Source organism: Hoplias malabaricus, chromosome 17 (assembly GCF_029633855.1).
Source record: "Hoplias malabaricus isolate fHopMal1 chromosome 17, fHopMal1.hap1, whole genome shotgun sequence".
Classification (NCBI taxonomy): domain Eukaryota; kingdom Metazoa; phylum Chordata; class Actinopteri; order Characiformes; family Erythrinidae; genus Hoplias; species Hoplias malabaricus.
The window spans coordinates 7,735,519-7,748,812 of record NC_089816.1 but is presented as its reverse complement, the minus strand read 5'-3'; positions in this window follow the sequence as shown (position 1 = coordinate 7,748,812).

Below are 13,294 nucleotides of genomic sequence, written 5' to 3'. Positions count from 1 at the left end.
TATGCACCATTCATGAAAGGCTGATAGAGTGAGGCAAAGAATCAAGAGAGCTGATATAAGTTTGAATTTCAGGGGCCTGATATGAAAAATGCTGTCAGTGAACAGGAGCAGGAGATGGAGACACACGGGGAGAGAGAGAGAGAGAGAGAGAGAGAGAGACAGAACTAGAGCCAGAGCTAGAGAGAATGTGTGTGTAGGGATGCCTTCTAACTAGCTGACAGAGTTGGACTTAGAGTCACTGTATATGTGTGTGTGTGTGTGTGTGGAAGCACACCCTCCATCAGTCTGCCTCAAACACGCTGTATAACAATGGGCCTGCCCTGGAGCACTGTGCCAGCAGAACACAAAGGTCTCCTCCTGTGTCAAAGCTGTCCTCCTGGGGGAAAGAAATAACTCCATTATACATGCTGAAGTGCTCTGTTCTCTCCTACCACAAGCTGCAGAGCCAGCTTCCCAATAATCTCAGTCCACACACACACTCTGTCTATCACTGTCAAATATATCACTGTACTGTCCATACATACTGATACTCTGACAGCTGTTGTCATTTTGTCTCAGCAGTCCAGGGTTCAGCTAACACCTTTACTGACCTCACACCCATGATGTTTTGGTACAAGTCAAAAACAAGAAAGAGGCACTTACAATGACCCAGGAAACAGCCGACACCATATGAAAGTTGTTATCTGTTTGGCCTTTATTTAGCTCAAAAAGATGTTGAAATCTGGGCTGTTTGTCCAAATTTAGCCCAAGACTGACGTTTTAAATCCAAATTTTATACGTAGAGGGACTTCTTTTGGTTGATGTTACCTGTCCATTTCAATCAAATATAAACGTTGTTCAGATTTGTTGAAACAGCTTATTTTCTATGAGTTTTTCAGGGTTGGAATTCTAATCTCAAAGAATTCAAAGAGTGTAAAAACAAGGTTAAAAAGAACAAAAAATAAATGTACTAGGAAGGCAGAACAAAGAGAATCAAGCGGAAATGGCTAAAATACAGAGCTTCTGCTCCTCACCCCTGGGCTCTCTGAGCTGAAGCTCATTTAAAGGTACAGATGCCAAAACTGGTTATTAGGGCTGCTTAGACAGATGGGAGAACTGAGTTGTGCTGTTTGACCCTTGTGGTATTATGACCAATGAGTGTCACAGGCATTTCATTAAGACTCCAGGGAACTGTGTTAACCTATGGAACAGTGGTGTAATATGTACTTTTTAATAGACATTATATGTTTTACCTTGTAGCATGTACTGGCCTGGGTTCTGTTCATACTCACAGTCAATGACATATCCAGAACTCCACTGCTTTTTACAACACTGGTTAATACACATGTCCTCAATAATGAGCATCTTTATCTCTAAAGATAGGACCTGAAAGTTCCCAACTGCTGTTAACACTTGGTTAAAGTTATTTATTCATCAGTGGTGACTTTGTGAGCAGAAAGTAGATTAAGTAATAGACAAAAGAAGAGGTGTATCATGTGTTTCCGGCAGCTGCGGAGGTGGATAAAGTGGCTTAATACTCGAGAATAAATTGTTTTACTTCAGATAATGACTCAAACAGAAGTAAAAGAAGCTGAGTAAAGAACAACTTCAGCTGGAGTAAACAAAAGTGTCAGGTCAAAGAATCTCTTCAGAACAGAAATCCCTGAGAACTACAGTGGAACTTCTCGGCATCTCACAGCTGGGGAACTGAAGCTTGTTAGGTTCTATTCTTCTCTTTTTGGAACATGCTGGCCTCAAATACAAAGCTAAAGCTCAAAATAGAGAGGCCAGAACAACAAAGCAGTCCAGGTACTGGACTGGAAGAGAATAACAAACACAAGGACCTGAATCAGGAGTGTGAAAGGCTAAAGTGGAACTAGGGACCCACATACACACCAATCAGACACAACATTAGAACCCCAGATAGGTAACATGATTAACACTGATTAGCAAGTGACAATTCTTGAAGGTGATGTGGAAATATAGGGATTTAAGGCATTTTGACCAGTGCCGAACTGTGACAGCGACTTGGCCAGAAACCGCAGGTCTTCTGTGGTGCCCCTGGTACTTGGGGGTCAGCGGTGTGACTTATAAATACATCACAGTTGCCTTAAGTACAGAGTGTAAATGAAAGTTACAATGTGAGTGGGATGGTTTTAATGTAACGCCTTGTAAGAGCACACACCTATAAACATAGAAAAAACAAACAAACCCACAAAATCAAAGACTGAGATTGCTGGACAGCCCAGATTATGCAGCTACATTCAAACACACTATCGTCAACCATAATAACAATAATAATGGTCAAATGTAGCAACCAAACATGGCCACGTTCAATAATTTGAGATATTTGATGTGGAAGACCAAGAAACAAGGTACACCAGCACAGTATGTGAAAAGGAAGGTAGCAACCTTGATTCTTTGCTGTTCATACTGTCTCATGAGTCAGTGCCTCAGAAAGCAGCATTTGAGATACTCTTCAAAGGCAGGGATATGTCACAGTGCTGCCAGGAAACTGATACATTAACATTCGCTAGCAGAATAATAACAACTATTGGGAAAAAAATAATAAAACACAGCAAAAACAAGAAGCATTTGATACAAACATTTAATTCAGACATGATGCCACCCTCCCATAGAATATTACATCAGTAGGCAGCATTTAGAACATGTCAGACACAGCCAGTGTTCACATTGCATGGTTTTCCGTGTAAGTTTGATCGTTTTTAATAATTCTGTTATTCAGTCTGAACAAATGGCTGTAGTCAACCTCAAGAAGTTTCAAAACACATACCCCATCAGACATCAAACTGAACCTGGAAATGTGTGAATCTTTACACCTTTAGTTATTACCCACCTCTGAGCAGCCGTTCAGAACTTACCGGCGCCGTCTCTCTCTTCCTGTCTTATCCTCAGATGCGCTCTTGCCTTGGCATTGCACCTCGTTAATATGCAGTAGGTGGCAGGTTGGCCCTGTGCGTGTGGGAGAGACCTTCAGAGGTGCAAATTACTACGGCAGAGCAGGAGTCAGGTGGGCAAGTCCCAAACACATAATAATAAACACATTTCATCCACAGATATTAAAACAGGTCCACATCCGTCATTACAGAATCCCCCGCACATTTACATATGCAAACTAACGAAGCGCACCGTCTCGCTGTTTGGAAAGTTAAGTCCCTTTGGTGTCAGTAATGCTAAAACGAGTGGGACTCAGGCTGTTTTTGTGGGCTGAGGGTGAAAATCGTGCCCAGTAAAGCTGCATTTAGTTCAATATCGGAAAGGCCACTTTAGCTCAAGGTCAATTAACAGCATTAGGACAGAGGCCACTTCCGCCCAGCAGATCTCACTGCTCTCGCCCACTCCAAGAGCCCGTTTGTGCGGCTACTCCAGACTCATTAGAATGCTCAAGTCCACTTCATGCAGAGGAGAACACCCCCCACCCCCTCGTTCTCTCCTTCAATCTCCTTCTCTCGCTAATTCCATGTCTGAATTTCAATGTACACAGCCCCATGTAGGTAAACAAAAGCATGCTAACGGTCAAGAGCATTTTATATTTAATACTCTAATACCATACACTATTAATATGGTCTATATGTTGCTATAGTTAACGGGTTGGAAGTGACCTCCATTTACACTTGGTCATTTTAACCACATGCATTAACACTTGGAAGCCAAAAGCATCTCCAGTTAGTCACTGCGGAATCTGATACCTATGTGGCGCGTTAATACGCAAATCATACACCACGATTAGCCTGTATCTTGTGTGTTGTGAGATAATGTACTGGGTTGGGATTTGGTTGTTAAATGTATCTTCGAGAGGTGCATATTTTATATGGAAAACCTCCATCCAGAAATAATCCTAATAGTCAGGAAAGAACCACGTGTAAACAGGGTCTTCAGCAGCTGCCCTTTGGGGCAACAGAACTAAAGTCTTAATCGTCTTGCGTAAATCTCTTTAGGCTTGTCCTTTTTGGGCTGAACATTCACACCAAACTCCTCGTCACATTTTCTTTTTAACACCTTTCTCATCTCGGGTTTTTGAAGCTGAGCTGCTAGACGCTGGCGGGCTCCAACCTTTGAGGGATGATGCGAGTCGAGGCGGAAAGTTCAGCAGACGCTGCATTTCAGACTTGCCTTGTCAGCCATCTTGCCTTAGCGCTGGGCCTAGTGTCCAGCTGAAAGTGCAGGGAGACAGGTGGCCTGTCTCCTCTTGTCTCCGCTCCAGCCTGCTCGCTAATGAAAGCCTGTCTAGTGAACAGGGACTGTTTTTTTTAAGCTAGTGGGAATGTTGAAAGGCTGAAAAAAGGAGATGTTTTGACCTGCAAGGGTTTGGGCTTTGCTTATAGCTACAGCTCTTGATGTTGTTCCAGTCCTGTACCTCTACCTTCAACACTGTTCTCTTGTCTTGAGGCAAATGTCTGTGAGGCATTTGAGGCCCTTGGTGCTGCTTGTGACAGCTCAGGAAAAGGGAACAACTGACAAAAGTAAACAAAATGTGTGTTGAATGGACACGGTCTCGTTACAAATAAAAGCAATGCCATTTTAAAGTGACTTTCTACAGGGAAATAAAAGTGGACCTGGAGGTTGTGGGTTCGATTCCCGCTCCGGGTGACTGTCTGTGAGGAGTGTGGTGTGTTCTCCCTGTGTCTGCGTGGGTTTCCTCCGGATGACTGTCTGTGAGGAGTGTGGTGTGTTCTCCCTGTGTCTGTGTGGGTTTCCTCCGGGTGACTGTCTGTGAGGAGTGTGGTGTGTTCTCCCTGTGTCTGCGTGGGTTTCCTCCGGGTGCTCCGGTTTCCTCCCACAGTGGATTGACGAGTGTGTGAGTGAATGTGTGAGTGTGTGTTGCCCTGTGAAGGACTGGCGCCCCCTCCGGGGTGTATTCCCACCTTGCGCCCAATGATTCCAGGTAGGCTCTGTGACTCTGAATTGGATAAGCGGTTACAGATAATAAATGAATGAATGAATGAATACAATCAAAACCTCATGGCAATGTTCCAGTATCTAGTGAAAAGCCTTCCTATGAAAGGAGAGGCTATTACTGCAGCAAACGTGGGCAGCAACCTCCTTTTTAATTTTGTACCCTTGATTTTAGAGGAAAATTGTCGGAGTGGGTGTCTACATCTCATGATTAAAGCGCATCTCTTTAAGGGCAATTAAAGGTTGAAAAGCAGGCTGGTACATTTAAAATGTAATGTAAAATTCAAATACATCAATTCAGTCGGGAGTACCACTTTGCTGTGGTGTAATTTTTCCGATTTTAAGGCAACGCTGCTCTTCACAGAGGTCAGTTAATCCACAGGGTTTGCGCTCCCTCTTTCTGCCTGATTGTCTCTGTAAATGATTGAAAAAATGACAAAGGCACGGGCGTTTGCTGCGGTGTGCAAAACCTCAATCTGTGAAAGTAATAACACGCATCTCTCTAAGGGAAAGCCTTATAATAACGTGACGAGCATCTCTGGTGCTTCAGGCCAGACTTCTGCAAAAAAGCAACTTTCATTTAGAGATGGAAATAGGTGGCTTTGAAACTTTCTAAAAATGCAAATAATGTTTTGGAAAAATTAGCAATCTAGACCTGAAGAGTTTCCACAAAACTGCCTGTTTATTAGGAATGCTGACCATACAGGTGCAGTTTGTAGATTCACTGCACTATAATATGCACGGTTGTAGAATGTAACCCATTGGCCTCTGCTTATTTCTAAGGCAGAGGAGACACCTGGTCAGTGATGGGCTCAATGTGGTTAGCTTTTCTCTGATGGACATGACTGCCAGACCAGTGACAATGGTCAGTAATCATAGATAGGAACATAGATACAAGGACTATATCTAATAATCTGCTTTGTTTACTCAAGGCTATTTAAAAAATAAATGAATAAATAAAAAGAAAGTTGTCACTGCATATTATACCCCATTTCAATATGTTATCAATGTACCCTGAGGGTTAAAGAACCCTAGTTATTTGATAGGAAACTGTGTCTTATTACATTTGAATGTTGGCCAACTTTCTCCCAGTGTGGGTGCTACTGAGGTCACCTGAACTTTCACTTTGAGTGAGCCTTCTGCCTACATGCCCTAAGCTCTACCCAGTGTGGGCAGGGCCAATGGGACCACCCACTGCTCTGTCCACTGTAGCCAGAGAGATTAGTTGGCCAGCTCAACTTTGCCTCATTCTCTGCCCACTCTGGGCTAGAGCGCATCACTGGTTCTGTATGAACCAGAAAGTTTATCAAAAACTAAATCTCCTTGCATCTATTACTCATGTTGGGTGAGCCTTCTGCCTGCATGCCTTAAGCTCTACCTGGTGTGGGCAGAGCCAGTGGGACTACCCACTGTGGGTGCGCTCCATCCACTGTATGATATACTATCCATACTGTCCTCCAGAAGAAAAATCTCAAGGAGCATCAGTCCCCTGGCGAAAGGATATAGTTTGACATTAATGAGCTCAGCTTTTGGGACATGATTGAAAAGTGGAGTCTGTGTTCTCTGCTGATACTTATTCTGTGGGAAAGGTTTTCTCTGTCGTGGTAAAAGAGACTTTTTCTTTTCTTCACCATCATTGAGAACACTAGTCATTTGATAGGAACCTCGATCTTATCAAATGCAGATGAATCGTCTCTTTGGGTGAGGCTTCTGCCTGCATGCCTTAAGCTGAGCCCCGTGTCGGCAGGGTCAGTGGGATTACCCACTGCAGGTATGCTCCATCCACTGTAGCTGGAGAGGCTTGTTGGTTCCTCCCAATTGGAGCCAACATACTGTCACTCAGAAGAAAAACCTCAAGATGACTGAGATTTTTCCTCCAAATGGGTAACTACCTCAGTCCCCTGGCGAAAGGATAGGATTAGACTGATGAGCTTAGCTTTGGGAAACAGGTGAAAAGGGTCTTAGTTTGTGTAATTACTTTTCTCTATCATGGAGGAATTTTCTTAACCTTTGTATAGTATTCGGGTCAGGTTTTTTTTTTTTATTTCTATCTGATTCTCAATGACCTTAGCTTATTTTCTGTGATAAACACAGAAACAAAACTAGGTAGCAGGTAGCAAAACAAAAGCAGGTAGTGTCGCAGTCACACAGCTCCAGGGACCTGGAGGTTGTGGGTTCGTTTCCCGCTCCGGGCGACTGTCTGTGAGGAGTGTGGTGTGTTCTCTCTGTGTCTGCATGGGTTTCCTCCGGGTGACTGTCTGTGAGGAGTGTTGTGTGTTCTCCCTGTGTCTGCGTGGGTTTCCTCCGGGTGACTGTCTGTGAGGAGTGTTGTGTGTTCTCCCTGTGTCTGCGTGGGTTTCCTCCGGGTGACTGTCTGTGAGGAGTGTTGTGTGTTCTCCCTGTGTCTGCGTGGGTTTCCTCCGGGTGACTGTCTGTGAGGAGTGTTGTGTGTTCTCCCTGTGTCTGCGTGGGTTTCCTCCGGGTGACTGTCTGTGAGGAGTGTTGTGTGTTCTCCCTGTGTCTGCATGGGTTTCCTCCGGGTGACTGTCTGTGAGGAGTGTTGTGTGTTCTCCCTGTGTCTGCATGTGTTTCCTCCGGGTGACTGTCTGTGAGGAGTGTGGTGTGTTCTCCCTGTGTCTGCGTGGGTTTCCTCCGGGTCCTTCGGTTTCCTCGCACAGTCCAAAAACACACGGTGGTAGGTGGATTGGCGACTCAAAAGTGTCCATAGGTGTGAGTGAATGTGTGAGTGTTTGTGTGTTGCCCTGTAAAGGACTGGCGCCCCCTCCAGGGTGTATTCCTGCCTTGCGCCCAATGATTCCAGGTAGGCTCTGGACCAACTGTGACCCTGAATTGGATAAGCGCTTACAGATAATGGATGGAATTGAGCACACATGCTACTATACCAACACATTTACTTCTATCATATGGTCTCCTGGTCAGTTTGAGCCTCACACACACACACATACATTATTATAATCTAAGAACAGAGAAGTTGTTAGCTCTCACCTTTCCACACTCTTTATCCTCTGTCACGTGTCCATCTACAAACCACTTCTTTGATGTTTTTCCATATTTTCTCGCACTATATGCCTACCACCTGAACATCTGAGGGCAGGGCTTGGTACCGGAAGGTTGAAGGTTCGATCCCCAAGACCGGGGGGAACATCCATGGCTGAAGTACTCTTGAGCAAGGCCTAACCCCCAAACGCTCCCCAGGAGCTGGGAATGGCTGCCCGCTGAATTGGGCGTGTGTGTGTGTGTTCACTGCCCCTAATCACTGGTGTGTGTGTTTACTGCCACAGATGGGTTAAATGCAGAGGTCGAATTTCATAGCACAGATGTACAATAGTCATATGGTGCTTTTCCATTATATGGAACCTACACGATTCGGCTCGGCTTTTTTGGTTTTCCACTGGCCTGGTCTCTGCTCGCTTACAGTTCCAATTGATCCAAGTAGGTACTAAATTGTGACAGAGCCCTGACTGTCCAGAGACACATGTCAATCACCACAAAATGCAGAGCTCATTCAAATCCAGCACAAACTTGCCGCTTGTAAAATCTCTAAAGTTACAGCAGCTTTCACATTTATTTTTTATCAGACTCACAACGGCAGCCCCTAACTTTACCTCGAGGTGTTTTGAAGAGGTTTAAGTGCTCCTTGGGCCAATGGCAGATGAAAATTTCCAGCAAAAGCTGAACGTGTGTTGTAAAGTTTTTGGAGATATGAAGTTTTGTTCCAACAGAGATAATACACTCCAGCCACTTGGCCCATTAACAAAACCCTTAAAGGAGAAAAGCTAAGACGCTTCTAACATCTCTATCTGTCTCCAGTCTATTTAACAAATACTCACATATAGCCACAACCTGGGGGTGCTGTAGCACAGGTGCACTGTTCATTTGGTCTCTATTACTCCTGTTGATTTATTCTCCGAGGTCTAAACTCAGCTTTAACCCTGTCTTAAACCGGTGCTCAGAACAAGAGCCTCCATGCAGACCTCATCTATCTTATTCTCTAAATGGCTCCTCTGAGCAAACCGCTCCTTCCAGGGCATGCCTATAACTGCACACAGTCTTCCTCTCTTTCTCTCTCTGACCCCAATCCCAGTTGTATTCTTTTCTCCACGATCTCATCAATCTCCCATCCAATCTCCTATCGACCCTTGGCGTCTGGTAATTAGAGGAGAAAGCCTTGCCTGGGAAGCAGTGGTTACTTTATTTGGAGAAAAGGTGAACAGATTCGCTTGATCAAAACACAATCTTGAGAAGGGGAGGGGGCGCAATAAACGAGGAGGGAGTGGGGAGATAACAACGTGGAATATATTTTTCTTTCTGCAGTGGATTTGTGTGGAACAGTCAGGAACATTCAAGCTTTATCTCTGCATGAGCAGAAGACAAAATAAAGAAATGAAAGTAGTAACAAAAACTTAGGAAAGACATGTTGTGAACTTTCCGAAAACATAAGGAAACACTGAGTGAACACTATATGAATGCTATAGATTACACTATTAATTCAAAGAGACTTGTAGGCAACCTGTCAATCCAAAAATTTGCATTAGTGAAGCACATATCCTTGATGATTAGTTCTGAGTCAAACACACAACCCCACTGCTACACAGCCCAGTGTTCCAGTGCATTATACACCTGTAATAGCTGCGTAGCACTGGGCATGGTACTGCTTTTATATGGAAATTATGCAAGTTGCACAATGTGATAACAAACGGCGCACCTTTTAAGTAGCTGAACTCACCAAATCGAGGGTGTGTCTACATACCTTTTGACATGTAGTGTAGGTGTTAATGCACTGGAGAACCCTCTAGTGATAATTACTGTACCCAGGATAGTAGAGAACAGAATACAGCTGTTGTTCTTAGCACTGGAGATAGCAGAGAAAGACAGGAACATAGAGGGGTAAACACAGCGGTTCACAGGGTCAGCTGAAGGCTAATAGCTCATTTTCAGCAAATACTGGGCAGCACTGTGAGCCTGGAGAAGGCTTACTATCGTACAGTGCCATTAACCCTAGGGGTATGTGAGTGCCCACTATGTGTTCCTTACTCCTTATATCCACAAAGCAGCTACTAATAAAGAGATATAGGATTTTAGGTCACTATTTAGGCACCAAGGCCTGCTACAGTGGTCAGCTGTTTTAGAATGTAATTTGTAATTTTTCTCAGATAATTGTACAATATTTCATCAGTGTGGTGCATAATCAGGGCTGGGTAGGATCAATACATTTTACACATATCGAAATAATAATAGAACTAAATCAAATACTGAATCAAGAAATGATACTGAACCTGAAAATAAGCATTAAAACACAGCCCCAAACATATTAGACCTTTACGAATAATTACTGAATAATGAGTCTTAAAGGAGCATTAGGTGGACTATTTACAGCAAAATTATCGCTTCAGAATCATTGTGGTGATCCACAGATCAGTAATAACAACAATAAAGCCTCTGATGTTGCTACTCCACGCTTAGCCCTGCAGAAACAGCACTATGCAACTTTTGGAGGAGGGTTGGACCATCACACCTCCCCCCTTTATTTCAGGACAGTGCTGTTGAAGTGAATTACACTGAAGCTATAGAGGGAGCTCCGGAGCAAAAATACCCAATCTTATTTAGTGTTCCTTCAAGAAAATAACTGAGTAGCCTTGGGGCTGTGGTGTTAAAGAACATCTGTAAAAGTGTCTGAAACAAAACGGAGTTGCAGTGAACAGAGCTGGAAGTGATACAGGGAGCTCCCGATTGGAGCAAAGCAACACTCTGTAATACTGGCCCAGGCCGATCGAGGCCAAGAGAACATAACTGTCCTTGCTCTTTCTGGATTGGCAGAATGGTCCCACGGTGCTAGTTAATAAAGTTGTTAATGCAGGAACTGACATTGACTGAATTGAGGAGAGCAAGGCCAAGGGTGAGCAAACAGAAACTAGCCAGACCAGCCAGCAAAGCCCAACAGCAGGCCAACAGGGCTTCGATTAATGCTATTTGCTGCATTTACTGGGAGTGAATGGCTGAATAAATAATGTGGAATGGAGCTCCAGAAGGTGCTCTGGTCAGAGGGTTTTTACAGTGAGAGAGTGAGGATGGGAGCGAGCAGCCAGTTTCCAAATGAAGTCACGGATGGCTGCTCAATGCTCCATTCTGCCTGCCTGCGTTCCAGCCAGTCAATTTGCACAGTAAACTTGGGCTAAATGGGGGGATTAGACGGGGGGAGGGATTGCTATCTGCAGCCGCCATCCACAGTCACCCAAGAGTGAAACTTTCGCAATTTGAAGGCTTCCCAAAAAAAAAAAAAAAAAAAAAAAAAAAAAAAAAAAAAAAGCGGCACAGGCTTTTTGCTTGGCTGACACTCGGCACCGATACATTTCCACCCACCTGCACCTCTGCCTCCCAGCTACTCTCCATCGCAGACGTCAGGGGGAAAGATGGCAGCCCCCTGCACATTAAACCACGGAGACTGTCACCTTCTGGGATGAGGAGAATATGTCTATCTTCCCTCTCTCTCTCTCTCTCTCTTTCTCATAGTTGCTCTACTGCTGCATGAGTAAAGTGGAGGAGGTTAACAGTAATGAGAGAGGAGGAGAGCGAGCAGAGCTGAGGGACTGAGATGTGCTCAGCATCTCAAAACAGAGGGGAAGGAGGTTAGAGGGACTTCCAAGAATAAGAGAGATAAAGTGAGAGAGAGAGAGAGAGAGAGAGAGAGAGAAAGAGGGCAGTGAAAGAGGTGTGTGCCAGGGTTATTATCATTATTACAATGATAACAATACCTGATACGATAATGGCTCCTCAAGTATCAGCTGATACATCGATATGGGTCGATACAAAGTCATTTTCTTCTTTATAAACATTGTAAATCATTTAAAAACCTAAGCTTTTAAGATGAATTAAAAGGTAGGCCCTCGTGCTCAAACTACTTAAACTTGGGAATGACACGGTGCATACTACAGGGATGTGATTACTTTACATTTACATTACTGTGAGGGAATCAGTTAGCAGACAAGGCCGGGACAGCCCCGTCTTGAGCTGTGCAGTGAGGTTGTGTCCGCTACAGTTTGAGCAGGAGTGGTAGTTCCCTTCACACGGCTCAAAGGTAGGTTGCCCTCAACATTGTAATAGAAGTAAACAAACAAACAAATAAACACAACAGAAAAGAAAAGTTGCCTAAATGGGCCTGCTAGAGCAGGGGTGGGCAATCTTATCCGCAAAGGGCCGGTGTGGCTGCTGTATTTAAGTCCATTCAGGCTCAAGCACACCTGATTTCACTCCTTTAATTAGTTGGCTTGAGTAAAACAAATGATCATGTGACCTCCTAGTTGGTTGGAACAAAAACCAGCAGCCACACCGGCCCTTTGCGGATAAGATTGCCCACCCCTGTGCTAGAGGAACCAAGCTGTATCACTGGGCCTGGCCAATTAACCAGTGTCCTACCCCTGCCAACTCCTAGGGAAAAAAGACCCCGCTAACCCTATGGGCCTCCTCTTTATCACGCTTAGCCCCGCCTCTAGACCAATCCAACTAAACCAACTTAATTAACTCACTTTTCCAATATACAAATTAACCTTAAAGACCACACCCAAATAGTATAAATACTAACCAATATTAATATTATTAAAACTAAGCCTAAACAAATGATGTACTTAGCAAAACATATGGCAAAAACACACAAGACAAACTATAATACCCCCCCTGCCCCAGACCCAAGAATGGTATGCCCTTCTCCAAAGGCGGGAAACTCCCCTATAACTGGGCTGAACGGTTCAGTTTCCTCTGTTTGAGAATGTCCCAAGTCTGCTACAAGTATGTGTTTCCAATGCTCAACTTTAAGTGAAACTTATAAATACTAAACCAATTAGCTTGTCCCCAGTAGTGTGGTATTATACCAGCAAGTAAAAGCACTATTAAGGCTAAAATAAGCCGGTTATTTGGTAGGAAACCTTTTCACAACAAACATACACTAATCAAACACAGGCTTTGCAATCAGGAAGAGAATTTAACAGATAAGATGATTCTGCCGGCAAATCTGTACTCTACATTCCCCATGTACACCCCTAAGATCCATGACAGATGGCATTGGTGACTGGGTTATGTGAGTACACTATCTAAAAGCCCAAACAAACAAACCAACCCAAAAAAACTGAAGACTTTTGAGCAGAAGAAAAGAAAACTCCAATGTTACCCCAGCTACACAGTCCTGACCTGGTTCAGAAACTCTGCAAGAATAAAGGTTTCATTATAAAGAAAATGTTTCTGCTCTGTTTCTAACAAAACTGTAACTAGTTTCTGGATTCTTAGACTACATTTTGAGAAGCATATTCCTGCAATGCAGGAAGAGTGAAAAGCTGTTTTACGCAAGGTCATCGGAGTCAATGAGAAGTAAATAATTATTATTTTG